The sequence below is a fragment of the Trachemys scripta genome, chromosome 3, assembly GCF_013100865.1.
Source record: "Trachemys scripta elegans isolate TJP31775 chromosome 3, CAS_Tse_1.0, whole genome shotgun sequence".
In the NCBI taxonomy this organism is placed as follows: Eukaryota; Metazoa; Chordata; order Testudines; family Emydidae; genus Trachemys; species Trachemys scripta.
The window spans coordinates 17,626,840-17,652,806 of record NC_048300.1 but is presented as its reverse complement, the minus strand read 5'-3'; the positions used below and the strand labels follow the sequence as shown (position 1 = coordinate 17,652,806).

The following is a 25,967-nucleotide window of genomic DNA, read 5'->3' as shown; positions in this document are numbered from 1 at the left end:
GGCATTCTAAGAGCACATTATGGTGCATCAGGCAAATCCTCCTTAGTTCATGCAACTACTGACCCAAGACTTCACAGCTATTCCTTCAGAGGCATTAAAATTAACTGTGTTAATCCCATAGCCACCACCGATTACCTGTTATACAGTTTAGCAGGTAGAATAAGCAGTAAGTTATACAGGAGTTGTATATATCCATCAAAAGGAGAATACTCCTCCCTACTGCCAAATTTTATTAACACACAGAGTCCAGATTGGGGTTGGGTCAGAGCTGTGCCACGTCAGGGGAAACACAGGGAGGGATGGCAGGTACCTTCCCTTCCTCAGCAGCCCAGTGTATAGGAGTGAGCAGGCAACATTTTCCTCTCCAAGGTGCAGTGTACTGCTGCTAATGGGTACACAGATGGAGGAGTACCCCTGCACTCTCTTCATACAAGAGCCCATTGCAATCAGACCATAGATGTTTAAGAATGTGCTACCTGTATGCAAATGTGTACATAACGCAGCTCAAACAGATGCTGCTAGAGGAGTGAACCTAATAGCTATCAAGTGAACAAACTAATAAAGGTCACATTTTCAGGTGCTATCCACAATGGCCTTCAATAGTATGACTATGAAAACGCAAGCACAAGTATTTGCACCCACAGAAGTTGGTCTCTCTTGCCAGGCATTTGTGCATGCAAATCAGATACTGTAGGTGAGTGATGGGGGTGCAAATCCCTCATTTTTCCTCTCAGAACAGTTTTGCTCACATTTTCACTTGCACATACATTTTTATGGGCACAAAATCAGAAAGTCCAATTCTGCTCCCATCACAGTGCTGTAGTAATATGTTTACTCCAGATCTGTACCTGCTTTACGGAGAGCAGAACCTGCAGCCGAGAATTACAAAAACTTTCCCCCAAACTTTTTTCAGTCCAGAAAATAGCACCTTTTCAGTAATGTGAAGGTTCTGACACAAACCAACAAAAATCAGGAATTTCAAAGTTATATCTGACATTGTCCTTATCTGTATACCACGTATTTGTAGCCATGTCGATCCCAGGATATTAGAGAGACAAGGTGGGTGAGGTAATATCTTTCATTGGACCAACTTCTATAATATATTAATATAATTAATATCTCTATTATTATATAATATATAGTATTATACTAATTAGTTATATTATAATATAATATATTAATACCATAACAGAAGTTTTGGTCCAATAAAAGATATTACTTCACCCACCTTGTCTCCCTACTATCTTAAATGGACATTGTTCCACTTGTCCACCTTATACACATTTAATTGATATATATGTAGTTAATTCAAATTTATTTAACCTCTGAAATTGAATGAATTCAGTTGTCTAAAGAAAGAATAGTTAGGATTCCCCAGAAAATACTACATGGAATGCTTCAGAAAAATTCCTACCTGTTCATACATCCAGGGTAAATAATCTGCTGAGAAGAAATAAAAAATAAAAAACACTGGGACCTACTGCGCCATTGATTATTAGGCACAATTTATCATTGATTTCAGTGGGAACTTCAGCTTAGAAACTCATGGTACAATGCAGCCCATTGGTTCAACTCCTTAGCTGGTTTAAATTGGCATAGTTCCGATGGAGCTACACTGTTTTAACCCACCTTTGGACACAGCCTATTGTTCTCAGTAAAATTACAGCATATGAAAATGTAAAGCAGTTGTGTTAAGGTCATTATCACAAGATCAGTCCTCCATGAGATTGATCCAAACAATTGTAGTTCACTCTAGGATTGCTGCAGTCATTTGGGACATTACTGTGGCATAGTCTAGCACGTTTTACTAAGGTTATAATAAAAGAAGAGTATGGTATATACAATAATAGCACACAACATACAGGGAGGATGACTATAAACCATTTTCTGTGTTTTCTCTCATTAAAGAAGACCACATGTGGTTCTGCTTTGCTCTGCTACTCATGAGTTATGCAGCTGTTGCCCCATGACATTATTTTGCCTTCCCATTTGCTGTAAATGCACACACGTATATTATCTACACTCTGCTAGGTAAGATGTACATATATATTAACATAAAATGAGTTTGGTAATATTAGACCTATTTTTCTTGGAGTATTATTTTATATCGAATTTGCGGCAAGGCTCTTTGATAGGTAAGAATGGAGAAGCGTCACTTCTGTTAATTAAACAGGTTTTCAGGAGTTCAAGACTTCCTGAAAAAATTATCCCGTTGGGCTCAATTTGGCCTTGCTTGCTCTCAGCCCGAAGACACATTTTTGGAAAGTTTGAGGAAAATCCCTTCAACTATTTTTAGTTATCCAATGGGGGAGAAATTCTCTTCCACTAAATTAAGAGACTTTTGGCATATGGGTAACTCAAAATGTGTGAACCCACATAAAACATGAAACTTCACATGTAGAACATGTAGTTCTAGCTAAATAAGACTATGAGTGTGAAAAGTGAAGGAATTAAATGATAAGTTACAAAGAAATGATTCTAGCATGCACATCCTTAAATGTTACTGGACATTAAGCTATATAATTTCCTACATCACTAAGGAGTTGAGCAAAAACAGTAGCCTCATAACTAGAATTTTGTCCACCCTGAGTGGTTAAATTTTATGGAGTCACATAAAACATCTTCACAGCTCCCAAATGCCATAGAAGGGGGGAAATGGGGGTCTCTATTTTTAATCCCTTTTTTCAAAAACCAAGATATTAAATATTAAAATCTTCATTAATGGAATGTTGACGTGAAAAATGTAGGCATACACATCAGGAAATGAAAGTTAAGGTTTCCATAGCACAGTAAACTCATACTGCAAGCATGAAGAATTTCCATTATAAATTCTGACAATTACGGACAGATTTTTAAAGGTATTTCAATGGGAGTTAGGCACCCTACCTACCTTTTAAAACGTGGCCTTTACACTCACAGATGAATATATATATATTATATATACACACATATATACAGGACCACATTTTCAAAAAGGCCCAGCAACTACAAGTGGGGCCAAATTTTCAAAAGAGTGCAGCTCCCATTTAGATGACCTGTCAAAGCAAATCATGGGCTTATCTTTAAGCATGATCATCCTCCCAGTGGATTTAAATTAATGACTCACAAGCTTAAAGTTAGGTGTGTCTTTAAATGCTTTGCTGAATCAGGACCTATGTAAGGAGCTAAGCTGTTTTGAAAATCTGGCTCATTCTGTAATGCAGATGAGTTAAAATTGCTATTAAAATGTCGAGAGTACGAGGGAAGAGGAACAACATCAGTTTCAGTACAACATCCACAAGGGGCATGGCCTACAGTTTATGGGATATGATAGACACCCAGCCACCTCGGGTCTGCACTATGGCCTGTCAAACACTGCTATTTTAAAAAAATATCAAATCAGCAGAGGCAATTTTCTATAAACTTCTCCTGTGATTGAAGGAAAACTTTTGTTGTGCTTTTATCTTGAATTCAATTAGAGCAGTGTCCTGTGATAGATGATTATTTTACATTCTGCCAAAAGTTTTAACATTCCCATCAAGCTTAAATACAGGTTTGCTGTTCATTTTGACTACTGTCACGGAGATAATGACCACTTCACCCTGAACTGCTTGCAGTTATGTACAATTATCACAAAGTTCGATAAAAAAAAATTAATTTAAACCTGCAGCTAAATCAATAGCATCTTCCGCATTCAACTTCAACAAAAATACTTGCAACTCAAGTAACAGCTACTCGTTAATAAAAGTTTAGCTTACACTGAATGTCAGAGTCAAGAAATCACAGAATTTGGCCACTCCGGCTAAGGGCAGCCAGCAATTCATGTCACTATTCACATTTTTTACAAATATCAGCAACAGGGACATCGTTGCCGTTATGCTCAGCAGAATGGAGACAAAGGGACCAATTCTGCTCTCACCTACATGCCGGTGTAAATCCAGAGTAATGGCAATAAAGTTTCATAAATGTAAATGAGAGCAGAATTTGGCCCAAAATCCGTGAAGCCTTTTTGGTGAGGATACAGTGTGGTTCAGCGCACTGAGCCCTGGACTTTGGCAGGTCATTTATCTGGTTTTAAACTGGACTGTCCTCTTTTTGGCTGGTTGGTCCCTCATCACGAAGTGAGACAAAACCAGATGTGGTTTGTCCGGTATCAGATGAGGGACAGAGAATCATAGAATATCAGGGTTGGAAGGGACCTCGGGAGGTCATCTAGTCCAACCCCCTGCTCAAAGCAGGATCAATCCCCAAACAGATTTTTGCCCCAGATCCCTAAGTGGCCCCCTCAAGGATTGAACGTACAACCCTGGGTTGAGCAGGTCAATGCTCAAACCACTGAGCTAGAGCACGCCACTCCACCTTTGCTAGCATGACCTCACATGCACCATGCATGTGAGGTCACGGCAGCACAGATTCAATGGTGTACTCTTCAAAATGGCATTCTCTGTGCAGCATGACTTCATACGGTGGTATTGAAATGTCTGATATTCTGGAAATGTCTGAGTGGCCGTCCTACCTGGGATGGGAGTCAGGAGATCTGCATTGTATTCACAGCTCTGCCTGCTGGGAGACCTTAAGTGAGTCACTTCACATATCAGTTTTCCTTCCCAACCCTTTGTCTATCTCATCTATTTGAACTACAAGTTTTTGAAGCTAGTCCTGTTTCCCTATGTATGGTGCCTAGCACCATGGGGCCCAGATTTTTGCTGGTACCTGTAGGTGCTATGAGAATAATATTAATGTTAATGCTATAAATATTTAGTCAAATATCTCCAGCAAAACACTTTGGCACATGTGTAGTCCATTGACTTAAGCACATGTGTAACCCATTCACTTCAAAAGGACTATGCGCGTGCCTAAGTGCACTGCTGGACTGGGGCCATACAGACCACAGAATGTCACTTTTAGTGTATAGGTAAAACTATTGACCCATGGATATAGAAATAAATTACCTCCAATGGGCAATAAAGCCTTTATACCCCATCTTGGACACCTTTCACTTGGTCACTGTGAGTCACCACCCAAAGTATTTTACATTCACAAACAAAAAAGACTTCATTACGATACAGTTAAAGTTGACACAGTCTTTTGCTTTGAAAAAGCTACTGGACGTTTCTAGTTAAAAAACAATTAAATGCCTGACAGTGAGGAAATTTCAAGTTTTGATGTTTTATACATCTTCACTCCGGCCCACCCTCCACTTCCCGGTGGGAGATCCCACCTGTACCCACATCAAAGAAATGTAAGGCTGCCCCGTGCATAGATTTCTTATTACATAACAGAATCTCTTTTTCTTGCATTAGAGGATATAAAGAACACTCCAGTGGAGCTGTGCTGTCAGGGTCCTCTCAACTCTCATCCTCTCCCCATAAACATCAAGCAGCTAAACAGCCTGTGGCTGTATCATCTTTCGGCTCTGGTCTGTGAAGAGGCAGTGGGGTGACATGTGCCACCCCCAACTCAGACAACCCACTGCCTCTGACTTTTAGCTGTCTGGAGCCCAGGTGAAGGGGAGGATGCTACCAAGGAAGTGGCCAAGCCCAAAACTTACTACATTTCTAGAAGGTGGTTCTATAGAAAGACTTCTACTCCATGCAAAGCTTTCCACACAAAAGCCCAATGCATAGAAAACATTCTGCATGGAAAGCTTTTGGTAGGAATCGTTCACAAACACCCATAGGGAAGAAAGTGGCCTACTCAAGTGTCCTTTACTTAAGAAGTTTTCTGCAAGAAGGACTTTTATGTGGGGCTCCTCCTTGCTCCCCAACAGTCTTAGTGATTGTAATTCCCCTGTCAATCCTATCACTGAATTTAGACATTCCAGTCAGTGGATCTAGGAAGTACCTTGAATGGAAACTATTCAGTGTGTGGAATTTACAAGCTCTTTCAGGCATCTCTACAGACTTTGTACAATATGCACCATAAAAAAATTAGTCCACATTTGTCACTCTGTAGAGATTGCAGTATCTCAGTATCTTCTAAGAATAAACAGCTAGTGCAGTTACTTGCAAGAACCTGGATTGCTGAGTGATTAAAAAAATTCCAGGACCCAATGTAAGTTCTTGAATGCAGTTATTACTCGGTGTTCTTTGTAAAGCTCTTTGCTTACTACTGTGGAAGTTATCAGGTGCATAGGGCAGGCCTGTAAGACATTGTAAAGGTCGGTTAGTGCCTACACGTGGGGCTTGTCTTCACTGTCAAGGTAAGTCGGTCTAAGTTACACTACTCCAGCTAAGTGAATAATGTAGCTGGAGTCGATGTAGCTTAGGTCCACTTAGTCCGGTGTCTTCGCTGCACTGTATCGACGGGAGACGCTCTCTGGTCGACTTCCCTTACTCTTCTCAGAGAGCTGGAGTACCGGGGTCTTCTGGAGAGCACTCCGCCATTGATTTAGTGTGTCTTCACTAGACCTGCTAAATCAATCCCTGCTGCATCGATTGCAGCAGCATCAATCTCCCCATAGTGAAGACCAGCCCATGGTGTATTGTAGTCTCCATAGCAAAGGACTTGCAAGTTTCCTAAAACATCTAATAAATATACAAGGAATACGGAGAAAAATTTTTAAGAGGTACTATACACCCAAAATGTTAAACTATCCTGTGTACTAGTTATCAGTGAGACTCACTGCACACCCTACCTCCCTGTATCCAAGGGAGTTAGGATAAGGATTGGGACTGCAGCAATCCTTGATTCAAAACAGTTCCATGCCACCCCTGCTCAGAGCTATGCCTCATAGGTACAGTGCAGCCCCTAAAGTAGAATTTGGCCCCAAATCCTGAAATACAGCAATAAGCATTTAACCACCATGTCAGTGTTGATTTAAATTCCTATCTTGAGTTTATAAAGCACAAAACAATATTATAGCCATCTTTTAATAAAAGGGAACATTTGTTTTAGCAAAATCAAATGGGCAACTTAATTATGACCTTTCTGATTAAATAGTTCCGAGGCTTTTATCAACATGCTCCAAACCTCATCCCCAGGGGATTTCTGTGGTAACGTGAAGAGCATGACCGTTTATTTGGCTTAAGGAACACATTAATTTATCTGGTTTATAGAATTTAAACATCTGACGAATGACAGTGTGGTTGATTTTATTCATCAGCTAATTGCTTTGCCACCTGGAGCTGCAGCTTTATATATTCAGCTTATAAAAGATCTGAAAAGGATCTCAATTATTCTTTAATTTGTTCCTTGAATATAAAGTAGGAAAATCTGGCTTAATCAAACATTGTCTCAATTCTATTGGGATATGTCTAGTTACCTTATAACAAGGTAAGCTTTCATTTAATCATATGATATGATAATTCCCCACTTTCAAGCCAAGTATCCTCTTAGTTACAATCAATTTTCCACTGAAAAAATAAACATTGTCTCTTTACTGAAATCCCAGTAGAGGAAAATAGCCCTTTTAATGCAACTTGCTGTTAGTACAACCACACTAGGAATTTCTGTTTTGGAATCCATTAAGCCCCCTAATTTAACATTGCTGGTAAATTGTGATATAGAGAGTTTTATAAATGATTTTCTATGCACATGGCCATTGTTGGCATATTTGGAAGACATGGATAATGAGCACTCAGGCAGCATGGTGAAATCTATTAAATCTCACTTAATAAATGTTTTTCCATACAATGCAATTTTATTTTGTATGGCATCCTTCATGCAAACATGCACCCCAAGAATCTGTGCAAATGTATCATTTATGATAATATTCAGTTAAATACTAAATAGCAGAAGCAGAGCGAATATATGATATATGAAGAACAAAGTATAATTTATATGCAAAAAAAAGTCTAGGGGAAAAAAGATGTGTTTTCATCTAAGATTTTAGGATGAAATGGAGTAGAAGAGGTAGGAATTGCAAGCTAACAGTAGCTGCAAAGGGGTACACTCTATGTGGTGGGAATGGCATGGAAGGATAGAGAAAGGACTGGATAAGAAGAGGAAACAGGGAGAGGAGGAGAGAGAGGCAAGCTTAAAAGTGAGCCCCTGGAGAATTTTAAAAAGCAAGGCAGGCAGTTTTGAATGAGATCCTCAAATGATGGGGAATCACTGAAGTTGCTGGCGGATATAGGCGCTCATTTTTATGTATAAGGAAGCCGAAAGCAGCATTGTGCTCCGACTGGAACCTGGAAAGCTGGGAACTGTGGAGGCCACTGAGAAGAGAGGTCTAGTACTCAATGTAAAAGAAGGTGAAGTGGAATGAGATAGGTGTGAATGAAATGGAACTGATGCAGTGTCCAACACAGGCAATGCTGTAACAATGCAATGGGGAAAACGTACAAACAGAAGGTAGGAGCTCTGAGACAAGGATGACACTAATGTTACAGACAGGCTCTGATTTCCATTTGCTCACTCTGGGAGGAAGGAGGAATTAAAAAGGCACATTTTAGCTCAAGCGATTTTTTTTTTAAATGTATTTACCTATTTACATAGCACCTATTGCCTTGGCGAACACATGTACCAGCTCTCATTGCCCATTCCTTTCCATGGTCTCATGAAAAGCCACTCAGGAGGATACATGTACAGAGCTGCCTGGCCACACCCAGGATGTCACACTAATATATGCTAATGAACATGAACATTATTATTTTTATTATGCTAATTGCTGTTGCTCTTGCCTGATTAAATATTTACACCAAAATTGTCACCATGTCGTGACCAGTTCTATTTTAAAGGTGACATGCACAAAGGGAAAAGGGATTTGAGACTGTTTATGTATAAAGAAAGCCTAAAGCAGTGGTGGGCAACCTGCGGGCCGCACATGGCCCGTCAAGGTAATCTGCTGGCAGGCCGTGGGACCGTGTTTACATTGACCGTCTGCAGGCATGGCCGCCCACAGCTCCCAGTGGCCGCGGTTTGCCATTTCTGGCCAATGGGAACTGCGGGAAGTGGCACAGGCCACAGGGACATGCTGGTCACCGCTTCCCGATTTAAATAGCTGAAATCATGAAATTTACAATTTTTAAAATCCTATGACCATGAAACTGACCAAAATGGACCGTGATTTGGTAGGGCCCTAGATATAGGGGTATCTGGGTAAAATGTAATAGTCTGTGACGTACAGGAGGTCAGATGAGATGATCTAATAGTTTCAGAGAGCTTTCAGCCAGAAGAGACCATGTGAATGAAAACTAAGTAAAGGCTGACCCAGAGCTCACTGGGTTCAATGGATAGACTATAATGCGTTTGGGGTCAGGCTCTATAAGTAGAAAAGTAGGGTTTTTTCCCCACAGTTTAAAACTTTGGGTTTTGTTTATTATTTTTGTTAACCAAAAATATTCTGTTTAACCAAAGCACCCTGCAAATAGCTGGGAAAAATGTTCCATCTGGGATCTGAGATGGGCACGAAGACAACCAATGCGAGGGGGAAGCAGGTCCGGGACAGCAATTTCCTCAGCCCAAGCCGTTCTGCCCAACCGCTCTGTCCCACAGCCGGGGAGAGGAGTAAGCACAACAGCTCAGTGGTTTAGCGCTAACTGAAGTGTTGACTGTTGAAAAAGGTGCCATTGTCTAATGACCTTTCTCCTACTTATTTTATTTATTTATTTTGCAGGAGCTGATGTTTTTTAAGCACAGTTTTATAGTGAAATTACTTTCTTGAATTGAATTGTAACTCACCCAGGATTGACAGAACATCCCAGTGGATGCTGCCTCCCTCAGTTTAAGGCCTGTTGAGCTCAGGGCAGGAAAAGTCAAGGAGGCACAGAGACAGCAGTCAGCAAAACAACCTGGCACTGACACCCTTTTCATTATCACCATGTAACCCCTATTAGGAGAATGTGAATCTCTATCCCCACTCCAGTGGCTAGTCCACATAAGTTGGTGAGTCCACTATTGCTTCCCTCCAATAGACTTATTCATTTGGCGCAGAGAGACACACCTCAGGCTTTTAAGCACTGAAGGTCTCAGGTTCAGTCCCCACAGCTGGCCCAGGCAAGGCTGAATACATGCGCATGCACCCAAAATATATGCAAGGCCAGAGCTTGGACATTCTAGTTCATTCTGACTTTTCAACTTGTCTTGGAGTACTGACAGGGTTTTTGAAAATAGGCATGTCATGCACATACGTGTATCATTGTCCCAACACACCTAGATCTCTGAAAGTTTAACCCATCATTTTTCACTTTCCACTTTCATTTTTATTTTGTTTGCAGGTTTGATGTACATGACAAAGAATCAAGTAGAAACATAGAAGCCATAACCTCTCCTCTCCTATTTGCATATTAGTAATTTTGACCAACCCTCTTACTCCTGTTATTTTTCACATTCTGCACCATACAATGTCAAGTATTTACATGCTTGAATGCACACTTTTTTGTACCTCCCCTGTAGAATTTAACCTGTAATGTCAGAAAATGTCTGCTTTCAATTACACCTGTGCAACTTGTAATGTCTGCTTTCAATTACACCTGTGCAACCCTTTAAAGTCAGAATGTCCAAAAGCAGAATTTAGCCTTATACAATATGTGCAGATAACATTTAAGAGCAACATGTTAATGATACAGAATTCAAGCACAGATGTACCAACAGCTAAATGCTCACTCTCATTTTCTGAACAATTAAAAGACTCATCAGTTCAGGTAGCTCTGAAAGAGAGATTTCAGCAACTATTAAACAGCATTATAATCAGTCAAACCCTTACAGATTCAAGATGAAAACAAGCAAACCTGGCATGCCGAGTCTTAACCTTTTTTTGATTAGCCTATTATGCCAAGTGGATTAATGCAATGGTATCCACAGAGCACCATAGGACACAAACTGCCATGGCCTGACTTGACTTTTCCCTATTATCCTTATGTAAGGACACAGACGGCCTGAGTCTCCTGTCAACTGCACCAGTCTTACACCTCCGGGATATAAACAAGATCAAAATTAGACCCCAAATTCTTGTGTGTTAGGGTCATCGTAGCTTTACTGTGTAGGAATGGAACAGTGTTCCTTTAAATAGTTTGTGAGCCTTCTAGTGGCTCTCACTGGATTCTGTATTTTTAGAAGATGCCAGAAGCCAGTCAGAGGGTGATACATCTGTAGCTAGGCCTTGCATGTTTGTATATATTTAGTGAACATGGTTATTTGGGACCCAGCTGTACTGGGCCAAATTCATTGCTGGTATAAACCCATTTCACTCAACAGAAGGATGGGTTTGGCCTATTCTGTGAAAGCTGATCTTTTTTCAGGTAAATAATTAACCTCCTTTTGCTGTAAGGCTTTAAGGCATTTCTCCAGTTTTGCCAACATAAAGCTGTTGCAGTTGATAGTCTATCACTGTACAATACACCCAACTTCCTCCAGTGAGAGGCATAAGAGTGACATTAACTAGATCTTCCTACATTTTGCAGAATGAAAACAATAAGTGAGTGTAAAAATAAAAGTCAGTTCAGAACAGTTTCTCACATTGGTTCTCACAAGGTCTTGGACTCTTCTGCAAAGATCTGTAGCTCTCTCTTTTTCTCCTTCATTGAGCGTGCGCTCTGTCATCTTCCCACCCCCTTTCCAGCACCTCCTTCCAATCTTAGCCAAGTTATACACCCTTGATAATACCATTGAAAATTTTCTTCCTTACACTTAGACCTGCCCTTATCACAAATACTAGCTGGTACCAGCTTTTTCATAGGACAAAGATATGCTATTTGGATATTTTGAAGACCTCTTAGCTCTCCTCTAGTCTATCCCCACTAGGGTGCCCAGTTTTCAACCAGAAAGTCCATTCAAAAAGGGAACCTGATAGTATCTGGTCAGATCTACTGACTGGACGCCCACTGTCCGGTTACTGCAGGTGGGGGGAGGCCCAAGTCACCACCTGTGCCAGCCCCTACTTAGCCGGGGCCACCTCCTAACTGTGTTGGGCGGCTGCAGCGCCCAGCCCTGGCTCCGCAAGAAAGTCCCTCCCGACCCGAGCAGAGGTGGGAGAGAGAGGGGAAGAGCAGCGAGCAACGATGGGAGGAGGAAAGAGGAGTGAACAGGGGCAGGTCCTCGGGGGGAAGGGGCAGGGCAGGTGAGGCTCCGGTACTCCTACTGGAGTGTCCAGTTTTTAAATATTACAAAGTTGGCAGCCCTAACCGCCACTCAAGTTCTCTCACAACCACAGTTTTTTCCTCAAGAGCTCTCTCTATCCCAGGCCTCCAAAGGCCTCTTCTACACAGCTTCAACCCCCCACATGCACACGAGCTCTCCCCTGTCCTCCTCTACCTATTTTGTTGTCTTTCGCTCTTCTTAAAACTCTGGGTCTATTTGTCCTCTTCGTGCCATCCACAGCTGAGTACACGAATAAACGGTGCTACCAGCTCTCCATGCTAATCAAAAGAAACAACACTAGAGGGAGCCATGCTCAGTAGCGGCTCCTGTTATTTCCCATTCCCCTCCACTTCATCCTTCCTTCGTTCTTTGTTGCTGCATAAGCACGGCTGTCTATAGAAAGTAATTAAAATGTCTGAGATTTTCCTCTTGGCTGACCTGCCCCAACCCAGATCCAGCTTCTCTGCAACTTAAGTAAATAAATAAATAAATACATTTCAATTATTTCAAAATCAGGCTCAATTCCTAACATTAAAATAAATGAGCAAATACTGGAGTTCAAAAACCCATCTGTTTTCTCTGCAGCTCATCTGGATAATAGCCTATTCAGAGCTGCACACAGCTGTGGGGTCTGCAGCCAGGACTAAAAATCCAGAGCTTTCAAGTGCTCTCCGAAGAGCCTGAGAGTCAGGTCAAAAACATGAGGTAAAGCAAGTATTTGTGTGACCCACTGGTCAGTGTACACTGTGTGTCTCGTTCCCCTCCTCATCATGCCCAATTGACAGAGGATATAGATCCATTTCAGCTCTCCGCTTACCGGCCTGTCTTTTAAGCTTAAGAGACTCATACGTTTAGCACTAGAGGTTCGTGGTTTGGTTTCTGGTGTTGGCGAATAAAGCAGCCATGACATGAGGTACTTCAGTTAGTGCTAGTCACAATTTTTCATTTAAAACTTTTTCAATTAAAAATGTTTTCTTAAATGAAAAGTCCGATGGGAAGTTTGTATTGTTTTTACATTTTCTGATAAAAACATTATTTTAGTTTTGGTTTTTCCACCTTCACTCTCTTTTCATTATAATTTTTCTTCTTCTCCCGACCCTGTTTTTCCCCCTTCATTTTGCCATTGAAAAGTGGGAGGGAAAGGGGTAAAATACCCAAAGATTGAATTCCTGATTTTTGTTCAGTTTTTAAAAACAAACATTTTGGGGGGTATTCACTGATAAATTGGAAAAATTCAAAAAAATTTGGTGGAACTTATTCACCATTTTTCAACCAGCTCAAGTTCCACTGGTGGTAATGGGCAGTGCTGGTAAAGATCAAATTAAACAGCACTCCCTGCAGTTGTTTCTTCAAATAACTCTTTGTTTTATCAGGGAGTGAGCTGCAGGCAGATCAGTTATTTGAGATCCTGACAGACAATACTGGCAAAGACCAATACAAAACTGAAAGACCATCAGCCTGAACTCTCCTCTGCTATCTGAAAGTGGTCACTCCAGATCAGAGCTGAGACACATTGGTGGCCACAATGGGTAAGACGACACTGCTGCTGCGCTTCCTCTGACTGTTCTGTGGATTAGTGCTCTATTTCAAGCACTGCTAATTTGGCTTCTTTCATAGGCACTACATTCACTTTATTTGAATAAAAGAAATAGCTTAGCTGCCAATGTATAATACACCAAATCAGAAAGTCTTCAATTTTTCACTAAAATGCTAGCAGAACCGTTGTCATTTCATTTCCTCCTCACAACACACCCCCAAATATGGAGATGGGGAAACAGAGAATATGGAAAGAAAGAAAAGGGTGGGAAAGAAAACTCTCCTTTGTGTTTCAACTCCCATTTCTCCTCTTTTCTAGCCTTCAGCAGCATCTAAATTCAGCATCTAGTGACAAACCATTACTGCTATCTTCCTACTCTAAAGAGTAGGTATTTCAGACACAGCACTTCCTGTCAGTGACTGGCAAGCGGTGCTAATCCAGTACAGTGCAACCCAGTCAAACCACTTTGGAAATGGGCACCCATGCCAGAGATTACTTGAGAGAAAGTCAGTATGCCCACATAATTCAGCACCAGATTCAACAAGGACAAATTCACGATACTGTATTTGGAGCATCTTTCTCAACTGTTCCCAATTTCGAACCCAAAGATACTTGCCTGCCACACAAACTCCATGTGGTCTCATTTTTATTGTTGAAAATTATTTACCTCAGAAATTAAGCATTATGAAACTGGGGTTATAGAAAGAGTTGTTTACACTACAGGAGGATCCCACAGCATTTAAAATCTCTTGAATTCAGACATTTTTTTCCTCTCTCATTACGGGTCTTTGCCACACATTGAATCACTCATTTGGGCATTGGCAGGCTGAGGTGTATGATTTTGGAGAGAATACAATCCAAAACCATTTACAGAATGGGAGGGAGAAAGAGGGAAGCAGTAATGCTGAAGAGATGTAGGGGTGATAATAATGCACATCAAATTAGACATAAGCTTGATATATGATATTTACTACCCTCAAAAAATGCAAAGGCAATTTTGGGGAGCATACTCAAGGGCATCACATCAGAGATCAGGAAGGTAAAAATCCCTTTCTGTTTGGCTCTACCCAGGGATTATGATGTTACTTTTTGGGTACCACAATATGAAGATAGATATTAATTCAGAAAAGAGCAACAAAAATTATCAGGGAGCAAAGAGGGCTGACTTGAGGAAAGACTGAAAATGCCATATGTATAGTTTGGATCAGCAGTGACTGTGAGGAGTGGGGGAAGGGAACCTCATAACTGTCTACATATTTTAAGGTTAGAAACATCAAGAAGACAAATAACTTATTTAGTGAATACAACCACAAGGGGAGGAATATAACTAGGAAAAATAGGAGGAGAGTAAGAAAGGAAAAACTTAGACTTTATACCTGGAAACACTTCCTGCATGAGATGTTCTGGGCTGTGGAGTAGTCTCCTGAGGCAAGTGATGTAAGCTTCATTGCTTGGGTTTTTTAAAACTAGACTGGACAACACACTAGGAAATTATTAGGATTGGATGATCTAATACATCTTTTCCATCTTCATCTTCTAGGAAGTTGAATATTTGACAGCATAGTGAAAATTGTGACAGAAAAGTTACATCCTTACAAAATTCTGTTGCAAATGGTAGTTATAAGTCTTTGTCCTGATTTAACTTCCAGACAGGATTTTCTACAAATCCTCTGGCTTTTTCAGTCATGCATCCATGTTGTGTCTACTACTCATAAATTAGCTGCTAATAAATCTAGAATAAGAACCATTATGTACTAATGTCTTTACAAACATGCAGAGTATAAGGTTTTCCCTGAAAGAGATGAAACCAAATCATCATCTACTTTAATGCTGTTAATTTTAAAAAAGTTATTTCCCTTTTAGCTGTATATTTTTAACTAAAGCGTGAGGGCCTCGTTTCCCTCACACTGCTGTAAATCAGAAGTAACTCCACTGAAGTTAATGGAGTTACCTCAGTGTACAAACCAGTGTTAGAGGAGAATCAAACCCCAAATATAAAAAAAATAAAAGTCGTGCATTAGCAAAAGGCATTCATGGCCACAGTAAATGAAGCTGTATGGATAGTATGTGACAGCTGCCTCATCAAACCAGGATGCTATGTAGAGATAATGTGATGCTACAACCATGTACTTGGCTACAACAATATAGTCAGCACTGTAATTACAATAATGACCTCCTAGAGCTATTGTGTCCTTAATTAAGTCTTTATCAGTAGGCATTTGCCACTTAATCCTAACTCACTGTAACTATTGCAGCGTATCATCTACATTTTCACAAAGAATTACTGTATCATATTTCTGTCACAAAGATAAAGGGAATATTTTAGTTCAAGTAGCATTTACAGAATGAAACCGTATAATGTAAGAGGCCTATAGATGTCCTTTAAACAGCACTTCATGCCAAGTAAACTCCTCTATTTTTCCCTCTACTACTCTACTTCCTCCCAGTGTAAACTAAGAAAAATGGCATAAAACTAATATCACACCTGATTATATGGGTGATAAAGTGTAAAAACAGATTTTATCCAGAGATTCAGTGCACTGCACCAGCGGCACAAGTGCAATCGTATTCAAGTTTCACTTAACTGTTTACCACTCATCACAAATTAGTTCACAAATTGCTCGTAGTGGCTACTGACAATGCCAGTAATACTGCCTTTCAGTGGGGAACTTCTCCTGAGAAGCTTTTTCTAGTGTGTTCTTAACCTAAAACTAATTGTGTACATAAATAGTATTATTAATTTATGTTCAGCATCACTAACAGTTCTGCAAAGGTGCATAATCCCTTCCAGAAACAGTGGGAAGGCTAAAGGGGGTGGGGGGTAGGCATTCTCTCTGTTGTGTGAATGGCACTACTGTTAACACAAACATGGAATCTTTGAGTAGCTCTGTCAGTTCTACTTTACTTTGACAGACTCACAGGCACCAGAGATGAGAGCAATTTTCTGCTTGTTTACTTGAGGGATTCTTATTCTGACTCTGGAAACCTGAGTAGGTGCCCAATTTCCACCTCTTTTCACTGTCTTCTTTGATATGAGTATTTCCATTATTTCCTCTCCTATGCCTTCCACTCCCCCCACCCACCCACAAAAAAAATTCAGAGTAATGGATGAGTTGAGCATAGGTAAACTTAAACTAAAAAAATAAAAAGCAGGATAGTCTCCTGTGTATATCCATTTCATCAAAAGGTAGTCTCAATACCACTGCCTTGGAATAATACCTGATGAAAAAGGCAAGAGCAAGATACATGTAAGTTTCCCCTGTACTACTAAAGACTTTTAGTCAGCAGGAGGCATTAGGTTGACTCAGGGTTCCTTATTGTTGGCCATCCCTTTTTCTCACTACTATAAGAAAGTATCAAGGTCAAATTTTCTAAACCACTAAAGTCCCATGTTCAAAAGTGACTTAGGCATTTAAGACCCTAAGGATATTTCTACACCACAGTTAAACACCTGCGGCTGGCCCATGTCAGTTAACTCAGGTTCGTGGGACTCTGGCAATAGTGTTTAATTGTATGTAGACGTTTTGGCTTGGGCTAGAGCCCAGGCTCTGGGACCCTCCCCCTCTCATGAGTCAGCTGACATGGGCCAGATGTGGGTGGTTAATTGCATCAAAGACACACCCTAAATCTGAAGGAACACAGGCTCCTAACTATTTAAATCACTTCTGAAAATGAAACCTCAGAGAATGTTTCTTATGCAATTTAGAAAATGTTACCCTGAGTCTCAAAAAGCTTGTAAGTACAGATTAAGCTGTGTTTGAAAACTATATAGAATTTTAAGTTTTCTATTATCTTTTCTGACAAGAGTTTTCAGTCGCCAACCTGGTTGGTCTCTAAGTACAACTGCAATATAAATGCTAAATAAATTATCATATTTTACTTCGTGTATTAATATGCTACCTGGAAAATACACATCATTGACATCAGAAGATAACTATGTCAACAGCTGCCTTCAGGTTCTTCTTTTCTTCCCTTCCTCCTCTTCCTGCCTTTTTGGATCACTGCTGAGATATTACATATTTGCAATATGATCTTGAAAGACCTCCCCAGTTTCTACAGCCAAAGAGAAATGGATGCTCAATAACTCTTTGCTGTCAGTTTAGGACCAAGCTAAATGGCATATATTGCTCTCAGGTAGTCGGAAGCAAATGCCTACCAAGTTTTCCCCTCACACCCGTGCAGGCCCAGTGAAGTGAATAGGGTAGTATTGGAGTAAGTGAAGGCAAAATTTGGCCATAATACTCTGATTCATGTGGACTTATATTGGGCTAACACAACCACACCTAGTGAAAATTCAGTACAACTGACCTCATGTTTTCCCAACCTGTTTGTTGAATAATGGCTTAATTAATAGACATTCAGATTGCTCTTTTATAGCCACAGATCCCATTTCTCATTGCAGCTACTTTAGGGAACCAAGTAGGTCTAGGGACAGGCATACTCACAGGTACATCAGGCTCTGCAGGTAAAATTTTCAAAAGCACCTAAGTGGTGTAGGATCCTACATACCATTTTCAGAAATAAAGTATGCACTTCAGGGCCTGATTCCCATTGACTTTCAACTCCCCAACTCTTCCACAGGCCCTCAGACCCCTCACCCCAAGTCCCAAGATAAGACCTAGAAAGTTCTGGATCCTGAACCACAGAAAGTTTCCCTCATAAGTAGCCCCCGCCCATAGGGCTCTCCACAGTACTGAAAGATCATATTAACAAAGGAACACTGAAATCCAGAAAAGATATAAATATTAGGGCTGTAAAAAAAAATTAATTGCGATTAATCACGCTGCTAAACAATAATACAAGAATACTATTATTATAAATATTTTGGATGTTTTCTACATTTTCAAATATATTGATTTCAATTACAATACAGAATACAAAGTGTACAGTGCTCACCTTATATTTATTTTTATTATTATAAATATTTGCACTGTCAAATAAAATAAATATTTTTCAATTCACTTAATACAAGAACTGTAGTGCAATCTCTTTATCATGAAAGTTGAACTTACAAATGTAGAATTATGCACAAAAAATAACTGCATTCAAAAATAAAACAATGTAAAACTTTAGAACCTAAAAGTCCACTCAGTCCTACTTCTTGTTCAGCCAACCGCTCAGACAAACAAGTTTGGTTACATTTGCAGGAGACGGTGCTGCCCGCTTCTTGTTTACAATGTCACCTGAAAGTGAGAACAGGCGTTTGCAGGGTGTTGCAAATATTTGTGTGCCAGATGCGCTAACGATTCATATGTCCCTTCATGCTTCAACCACCATTCCAGAGGACGTGTCCATGCTGATGATGGGTTCCGCTCAATAATGATCCAAAGCAGTGCAGACCAACGTATGTTCATTTTCATCATCTGAGTCAGATGCTACCAGCAGAAGGTTGATTTTCTTTTTTGGTGGTTCGGGTTCTGTAGTTTCCGTATCGAAATGTTGCTCTTTTAAGACTTTTGAAAGCATGCTCTACACCTCATCCCTCTCAGATTTTGGAAGGCACTTCAGATTCTTAAACCTTGGTTCGAGTGCTGTAGCTATTTTTAGAAATCTCACATTGGTACCTTCTTTGTGTTTTGTCAAATCTGCAGTGACAGTGTTCAGAAATCAAACAACAAATGCTGGGTCATCATCCGAGACTGCTATAACATGAAATATATGGCAGAATGTGGGTAAAACAGAACAGGAGACATACAATTCTCCCCCCAAGGAGTTCAGTCAAAAATGTAATTAATGCATTATTTTTTTAAACAAGAGTTATCAGCACGGAAGCATATCCTCTGGAATGGTGGCCAAAGCATGAAGGGGCATATGAATGTTTAGCATATCTGGCACGTAAATACCTTGCAATGCCAGCTACAAAAGTGCCATGCAAATGCCTGTTCTCACTTTCAGGTGACATTGTAAATAAGAAGCGGGAAGCATTATCTCCCCTAAATGTAAACAAACTTGTTTCTCTTAACGATTGGCTAAACAAGAAGTAGGACTGAGTGGACTTGTCGGCTCTAAAGTTTTACATTGTTTTGTTTTTGAGTGCAGTTATGTAACAACAACAAAAATCTACATTTGTAAGTTGTGCTTTCACAATAAAGAGATTGCACTATGGTACTTGTATGAGGTGAATTGAAAAATACTATTTCTTTGTTTATCATTTTTGCAGTGCAAATACTTGTAATAAAAATAATATAAAGTGAATACTGTACACTTTGTATTCTGTGTTGCAATTGATATCAATATATTTGAAAATGTAGAAAAACATCCAAAATATTTAATAAATTTCAATTGGTATTCTATTGTTTAACAGCGCGATTAAAACTGCAATTAATCGCAATTAATTTTTTAATCATGATTACTTTTTTTGAGTTAATCATGCAAGTTTATTGTGATTAATCGACAGCCCTAATAAATATAGCTAGATGCTTTTTTCATATATTTAGTCAACAGATATAAATCTATGCATTTTATCACACTATTCTTGGAATTTAGAATTTCTTCCACTGCTACAAAATTCAACACATTCTGTTGGCAGAATGCAGGAATCTCTGAGGCCAAATTTGACAATGTTTTGGGGGGGAAAAGACAAGCATTACCTTTTATTTAATTAGTGCTTTATTCATGTTGCAAAACAAATTGTGAGTGGCCAAGTTTACTAGCCCTTGTGATATACAGGCCTGATTCATTCTACCTGATGGACAGCCCCTCTACAGAAAGCCTGATTGGAGAAGAGAATGTGGCAGCACTCCACACAAAAATTGCCTGATTACATTTTTTCACCTGGACTAAGGAACTATCCACACATGTTCACGCAACAGCTTTTCATGAAAAAGCCAAAAGATAGAGAAGTACCTCTGATACCTTCTCATCAGGTTTATTCAAGGTTTGATTCACTTGCTAACACAATTACTAAAATGACCCCTGTGTTGTGGGATATTAACAAAGCCCTGATAAAGCTAATGAACATTTCTTTTGAGACTCCTGTAAGTCTTACCCAGAAGGTAAGACCTGGTTTATTTATTTATTTATTTATTTTATTTATTTATTACCCAGAAGGTCATTTACCTGGTTGTACCTCGTGTATTGAGTTTGCTTCAGGCTCTAGTGACTAATCCACTCAACACTATGTTTTTCAAGAGTACACTGGTGCTATTGGCATGTCGTAAATTGGTTCCAAAATTGGGGATGGAGCTCGACCTTCAGAAACCAGTCATCTTGCCAACACTTTTTTACACCATATGCCTATTCCTCAAAAAGGCCCTTCTCCACATGTGTGATATGAAAAGCTCCCTAGGTCAGTGGTTCCCAAACTTGTTCCGCCGCTTGTGCAGGGAAAGCCCCTGGCGGGCCAGGCCAGTTTGTGTACCTGTCGTGTCCGCAGGTCGGGCCGATCACAGCTCCCAGTGGCTGCGGTTCGCTGCTCCAGGCCAATAGGAGCTGCTGGAAGAAACAAGTTTGGGAACCACTGCCCTAGGTACTTATCAGGAGCAGACTAAAGCCTTAAGGAAGTCCAACCGGCCTTTTGTTTCATTTGATACCAGTGTCATGGGTTCTGCTCTGCTGTTACCAAAAGAAGCATGCCTAATTGCATATCTCACTGCTACACCTTAACAGGCCTGCAATTTGAAGGACATGTTGAGGTTTATTCCGTTTGGATAAGAACTTTAACTGCTAATCTCATATCTTTCTCTGCATAGGAAGCTTGCAAAATAATCACATTTTCTTCTTTGCATTTAGAACCTTATCCAAAATCTTTCCATTGACTCCAGTGGGTTTAGATCATTGCTTAAATTCTGTTTCTACAGAAGAAACCAAGGTTCAACCTGTAGATATTACAATAGCCTATTTTTTCATTTTGATGTATTCAAACTCTCCCACCTTCTAGAGTTTTGTTTTGTTCAGGATTTGCATTTTACTTACCCTCCTCTCCCAGTTGTATGGCGACATCTTCTAATATCATTTGGGTACAAGACAATTTCTTTTTCATTATTATTGACAGTACATTTGTCTCATTTCTCAGATGTTACTTCTGAAGTATGTAAAGTTACAGAAAAACGGGCACAATTTTAAAATGCCATCTTAAAATATTAGGTGGGATCTGACAGCCAAGAAAAAACACCAAGGCAATTTAGCATTAAGTGGGATATTTCATCTTAACTGCAGCACATGTAACGCAAGATCACACTGGCCAGATCTATACTGAAACAGATATCTGGACACAAGGATGAGCTAAGTTTGGAGCAGAAACCATGGGGGAGGGGGAGGGAGTTATTGATTAAATGTGATATAACGAAGCAAACTCCACTCCAAGAAAAAAGTGAAACCTGTTTAGCAGTTTATTATGAAAGCTATGCCGCCTACCAATGACAGCAGAAAAGAGGGGGGAAACCACCACGCACCAGATATTGTACACTCCTATGTTCAAATCGCTCTTGTTGAGTTTGAAACGTGCCAACTAAACAATAGAGAGAAGCAGGTACTGATACTGCACTAGAACATATTGTCACTGCTATAACCAACCCACGTTCACTGGAGCTGCCAATTATTCCCAAATCACCATTTTTTTTTTCCCTCCCAGAGATTGATCTCCTGCTTGGGGCTCTTTCACACCCATGACTCTGAAGCATCCCTAGTGGCATGTTGGCTAATTAAGAGCAAAATCCATCTCTTGATGAAATAATGCTGTCACTGAAAAGGATGTCTACATTTTTAAAAAAATTCTTAATCAGGCTGGAAGGAGCAGCATCTTAACACTTGTATTAAGCACAGGAAAAAGGTCTATAGCTAGCAATTAACAATGATGAAAAGGACAGCGGTTTAAAGCATGTTGCCGTGACATTTTTATCAAACTAAATGAGTTAGCTAGGCCCAGCAGCTGCATATGCTTATTGTCATTTAGTGTTTGGACAGCAACACATCAGCCACTCAGTATCAGAAGGTGCCGAATTTAATAAGTCATTTTGACACTAGTGTGAAACGAGCAAATCAGCATTCTGAGGAATGTGTTCACACTCCGAACAGACAGGCAGGCATTCTAACCATGTGAGGTGACACCAATCAACAACAACAACAACAAAAAAGAGAAGATGAAAGCCCGGAGAGGAAACAGGCAGAGATACTACTCTGAAAAACTACTTCTGTCCTGTCTCTCAGTTTAGTTAGTTGGTGTCTAAGAGGTGGATTTCTAACAAGGAATGCTGAAATGCAGAACACATTTTATACAGCGTAAATCTCATTTATTATTTAATCCATACACGGATTATCTAAAATGAACTAAAATTAACGCCATGGAAATCTTTAGGGACTTTGTATTGTTCTAACAGAAATGTAAAATACTTGCTGGGTGCACAGCTAAGCAGTTTTAAAACACAACGACTGCACTGTACACATATTCTGAGAGCCTCCTGCACAGGACATTGTGAATGAAGCCCAAAGGAGTTTTTCGTGTATGAGGACCTCAGGCTCGGGCTTTTCAAGTCAAATTGCTGACACCCTCGACCTGGTCTCCCAAGTCCCTCCCGTCTATTCACCTCCCTCAGCAGATAATGTTTAAAATTTAGATTTCAAGGTCTCTGAAGCAAAAATTGTCTGCATGTGTTTTCCATGAAGCACCAAGCACACACATTGGTGCATTATAAAACAATTACAATTACTAAGAATAATGGGATACTGGAGAAGTGAATGCTGGAGCAGGAGTTCCATCACCCTATTCATAAGGGCCACATTCTCCTCCTGTGGTGACTTTACCCTGACCTCTCCTTGTCTCCTTTGTGGCCTGTGGTACCAATGGCGTCACAAACCTGCCATGCTAATGGGATTCATGCAGGCACAAAGGGGACGTTATGGTGCTCTTCTTTGTAGGGTTGCCAACTTGTTAATATTTAAAAATCTGACACTCTAGCAGGAGTGCCGGAATCTCCCTTGCCCCACCTCTTCCCCCAAGCTCCTACCCCACCTCTTCCCATGAGGACCTGCCCCCTGTCCACTCCGCTTCCCCCTTCCCCTGTAGTTCACTGCTTTCCCCCTCCCATCCAACCCCCCACCAGGGCTGGGAGCCGCTGCCACCTGACAAAGGCAGGAGGCAGTCCCAGCGGAGTAGGGGCTGGAGCGGGTAATGAGCCAATAATGGCCCCGAAGAGAGTGTCAACTAAGTGATTCAGACACAGACTTCAGCTGACGGAAATCAGAGTAGTGACTTCAATAGAGTTATGCCAGTTTACAGCAGCTGAGGCTGATGTATTGATGTATATTATGTTGTTTGGATCTATTTCTCCTGGAAAACTCTAAGCTTTTCTGTAGGGTCTAGACAATGCCAAAGTATGGAAGGGCTAACAAGCAGCGAGTAATACCGATGGTGCTCTCAAATCAAACCATACACATCACCCATGCTAGGTGACATCCTTAAAAAAAGGACACTAGCAAAATTATTATGCCTCTCTTATTTGAGTAGCATTTATACAGTGGTGGATAAATACCATGGAGCAAGCGGAGCGTAAGTTTAGGCCAAGGACTCCAACCCCAGCCCTCCGTTCTTATGAAAAGCACCATTGTTAATGTCACCACAGAGCAGACATAACCTCCATTTCTTTTGTTAGTGATGGGCTGGTGCAGACTCCCAGGAGCACAATGTTAAGTTTCCACCAGCAAAGTGAAAGGGCAGTTGGAATGATTTCCTTGCCTCGGGTAGTGTCACCCCACCTCTGCACACTGCTGTACCCCCCCTTTCACAGCTGACTTCTTTCTGGCACTCATAAAAAATATTTCATTCAACTGAAGGACAATTCTGTTGCCACTGGAATGAACCAGAATGCACCACATGGCTGGTACTCTCCTCCCCCGCCCCCCATCCCTCACCTCATAAGGTCTTCATCCCCAACTTCAGTGACACAAGGTGAACATTCTTCTCTACCTAAATATAGCTTTAGGAACAAAATATAAACATTTCCAGCCATATGTCTCTTGGGGATGTATGTTATCTAACGCGCCTGTTCCATTTAAGCAGGGGGAGGGGGGAAATCATAGACTCCCCAGTCCCTAAGCTGGGGTAGAGGTATGTGTGAAACATTTCAGAGGCTAAGGGGGAAAACGTGGTGGGAGCTCCTCGTTAAAGTATTGCAAGCATATCACTGTTCTTAGTTATTATAAACAAACATGTGTTTTTTACATGCTGGTTGTTAAAGTTTTCAATAAGGATTAAAATGAGAATAAGCGGGGGTCTGGGAGCATAGGGAGTGCTTGGCAGCCGGGAGAACTTTATGCGGTTCTGGCAGGGGAGAAGGAGATATGCAACCATGGAAGAAAGGGTGGGGGAGAGAATATGAAAGATACTGGACTCTAGTGGTCCAATCCAACAAACCTTCATCACATAAGCACTCCGACTGAAGTCAATGAGACTAAGGCTTGGTCTACACTAAACCCCCAAATCGAACTAAGGTACGCAACTTCAGCTACGTGAATAACGTAGCTGAAGTTCGAAGTACCTTAGTTTGAACTTACCTCGGTCCACACGCGGCAGGCAGGCTCCCCGTCGACTCCGCAGTACTCCTCTCGTCTAGCTGGAGTACCGCAGTCGACAGCGAGCACTTCCTGGTTCGACTTATCGCGTCCAGACAAGATGCGATAAGTCGAACCCAGAACTTCGATTGCCAGCCACCGAATTAGCGGCTGGGTGTAGACATACTCTAAGGGTTTGCAGCATTGAGCCTAGGAATAGAGAGAAGTGCTAGAAAGAGAAGACCAGAGAATATCACATAGATCCAGGCTATCATCCCATAGAAAAAAAGCCATCAATCTGCGATTCAGTCTTTATTTTTTCAGCCACTAAGCTATTTTTTTCTTTATTAAAAATTACAGCTCTTTAATTTACACTCCATGTTTTTCAGAGGGAAGGGGGTTCCTCAAGTTCTACACACCCTGCAACAATTAGTGACAAGGTTACAACTTTTGCCAGTGGTACTCGAGGAACTTTAAACCAGAGTCAGCCATCTCGTGGTTCCCTAACTGAAAAGTATGTAATCTATCACCGCGGTGCTTACACTAAACCTTGCAGTCCTGACTCCAAACTGTAACCATTTATATGGCACAATTTAGAATGCGTGGTAACCCCTGGAATGTGTAACAGTCTCAATAAAAATGTTACTAGCTGAAATTATAATAGACTTTTACCTCTTTGATCTTTCTTCCCACAGCCTCCCTGAAAAACATCACAGTTGAGCGTGTGGGCTCCACATCTTTTCTCATCCTGTTGCTACGCTGCAACATTAATAGTAGGCAGCAAAAGGCAATTGGCCTAAAAGGAACAGAGGGCTTTCCAAGTCCTTCATCCTTAGCTAATATCTTTTCCTTCCATGTACTTACCTTGGCATTAACTCAATGCCCAAGAGGAGAGTTCAACTCTAGCAGTCTGATGAGAGGCTGATGCTAATGCAACTTCTTG

At 40.6% G+C, this 25,967-nt stretch overlaps 1 long non-coding RNA gene across 1 annotated transcript in view; it reads left to right on the top strand.

Moving 5' to 3' along the window:
• LOC117874278 overlaps positions 1–25,648 on the top strand; it is a 29,316-nt gene extending 3,668 nt beyond the window's left edge. Inside the window, exons 2-4 of the long non-coding RNA XR_004644931.1 lie at positions 9,280–9,485; positions 13,374–13,529; positions 25,414–25,648. This is a non-coding gene — a long non-coding RNA (uncharacterized LOC117874278). The remainder of the gene's footprint in view (positions 1–9,279; positions 9,486–13,373; positions 13,530–25,413) is intronic.
• The last annotated feature ends 319 nt before the right edge of the window (positions 25,649–25,967 follow it).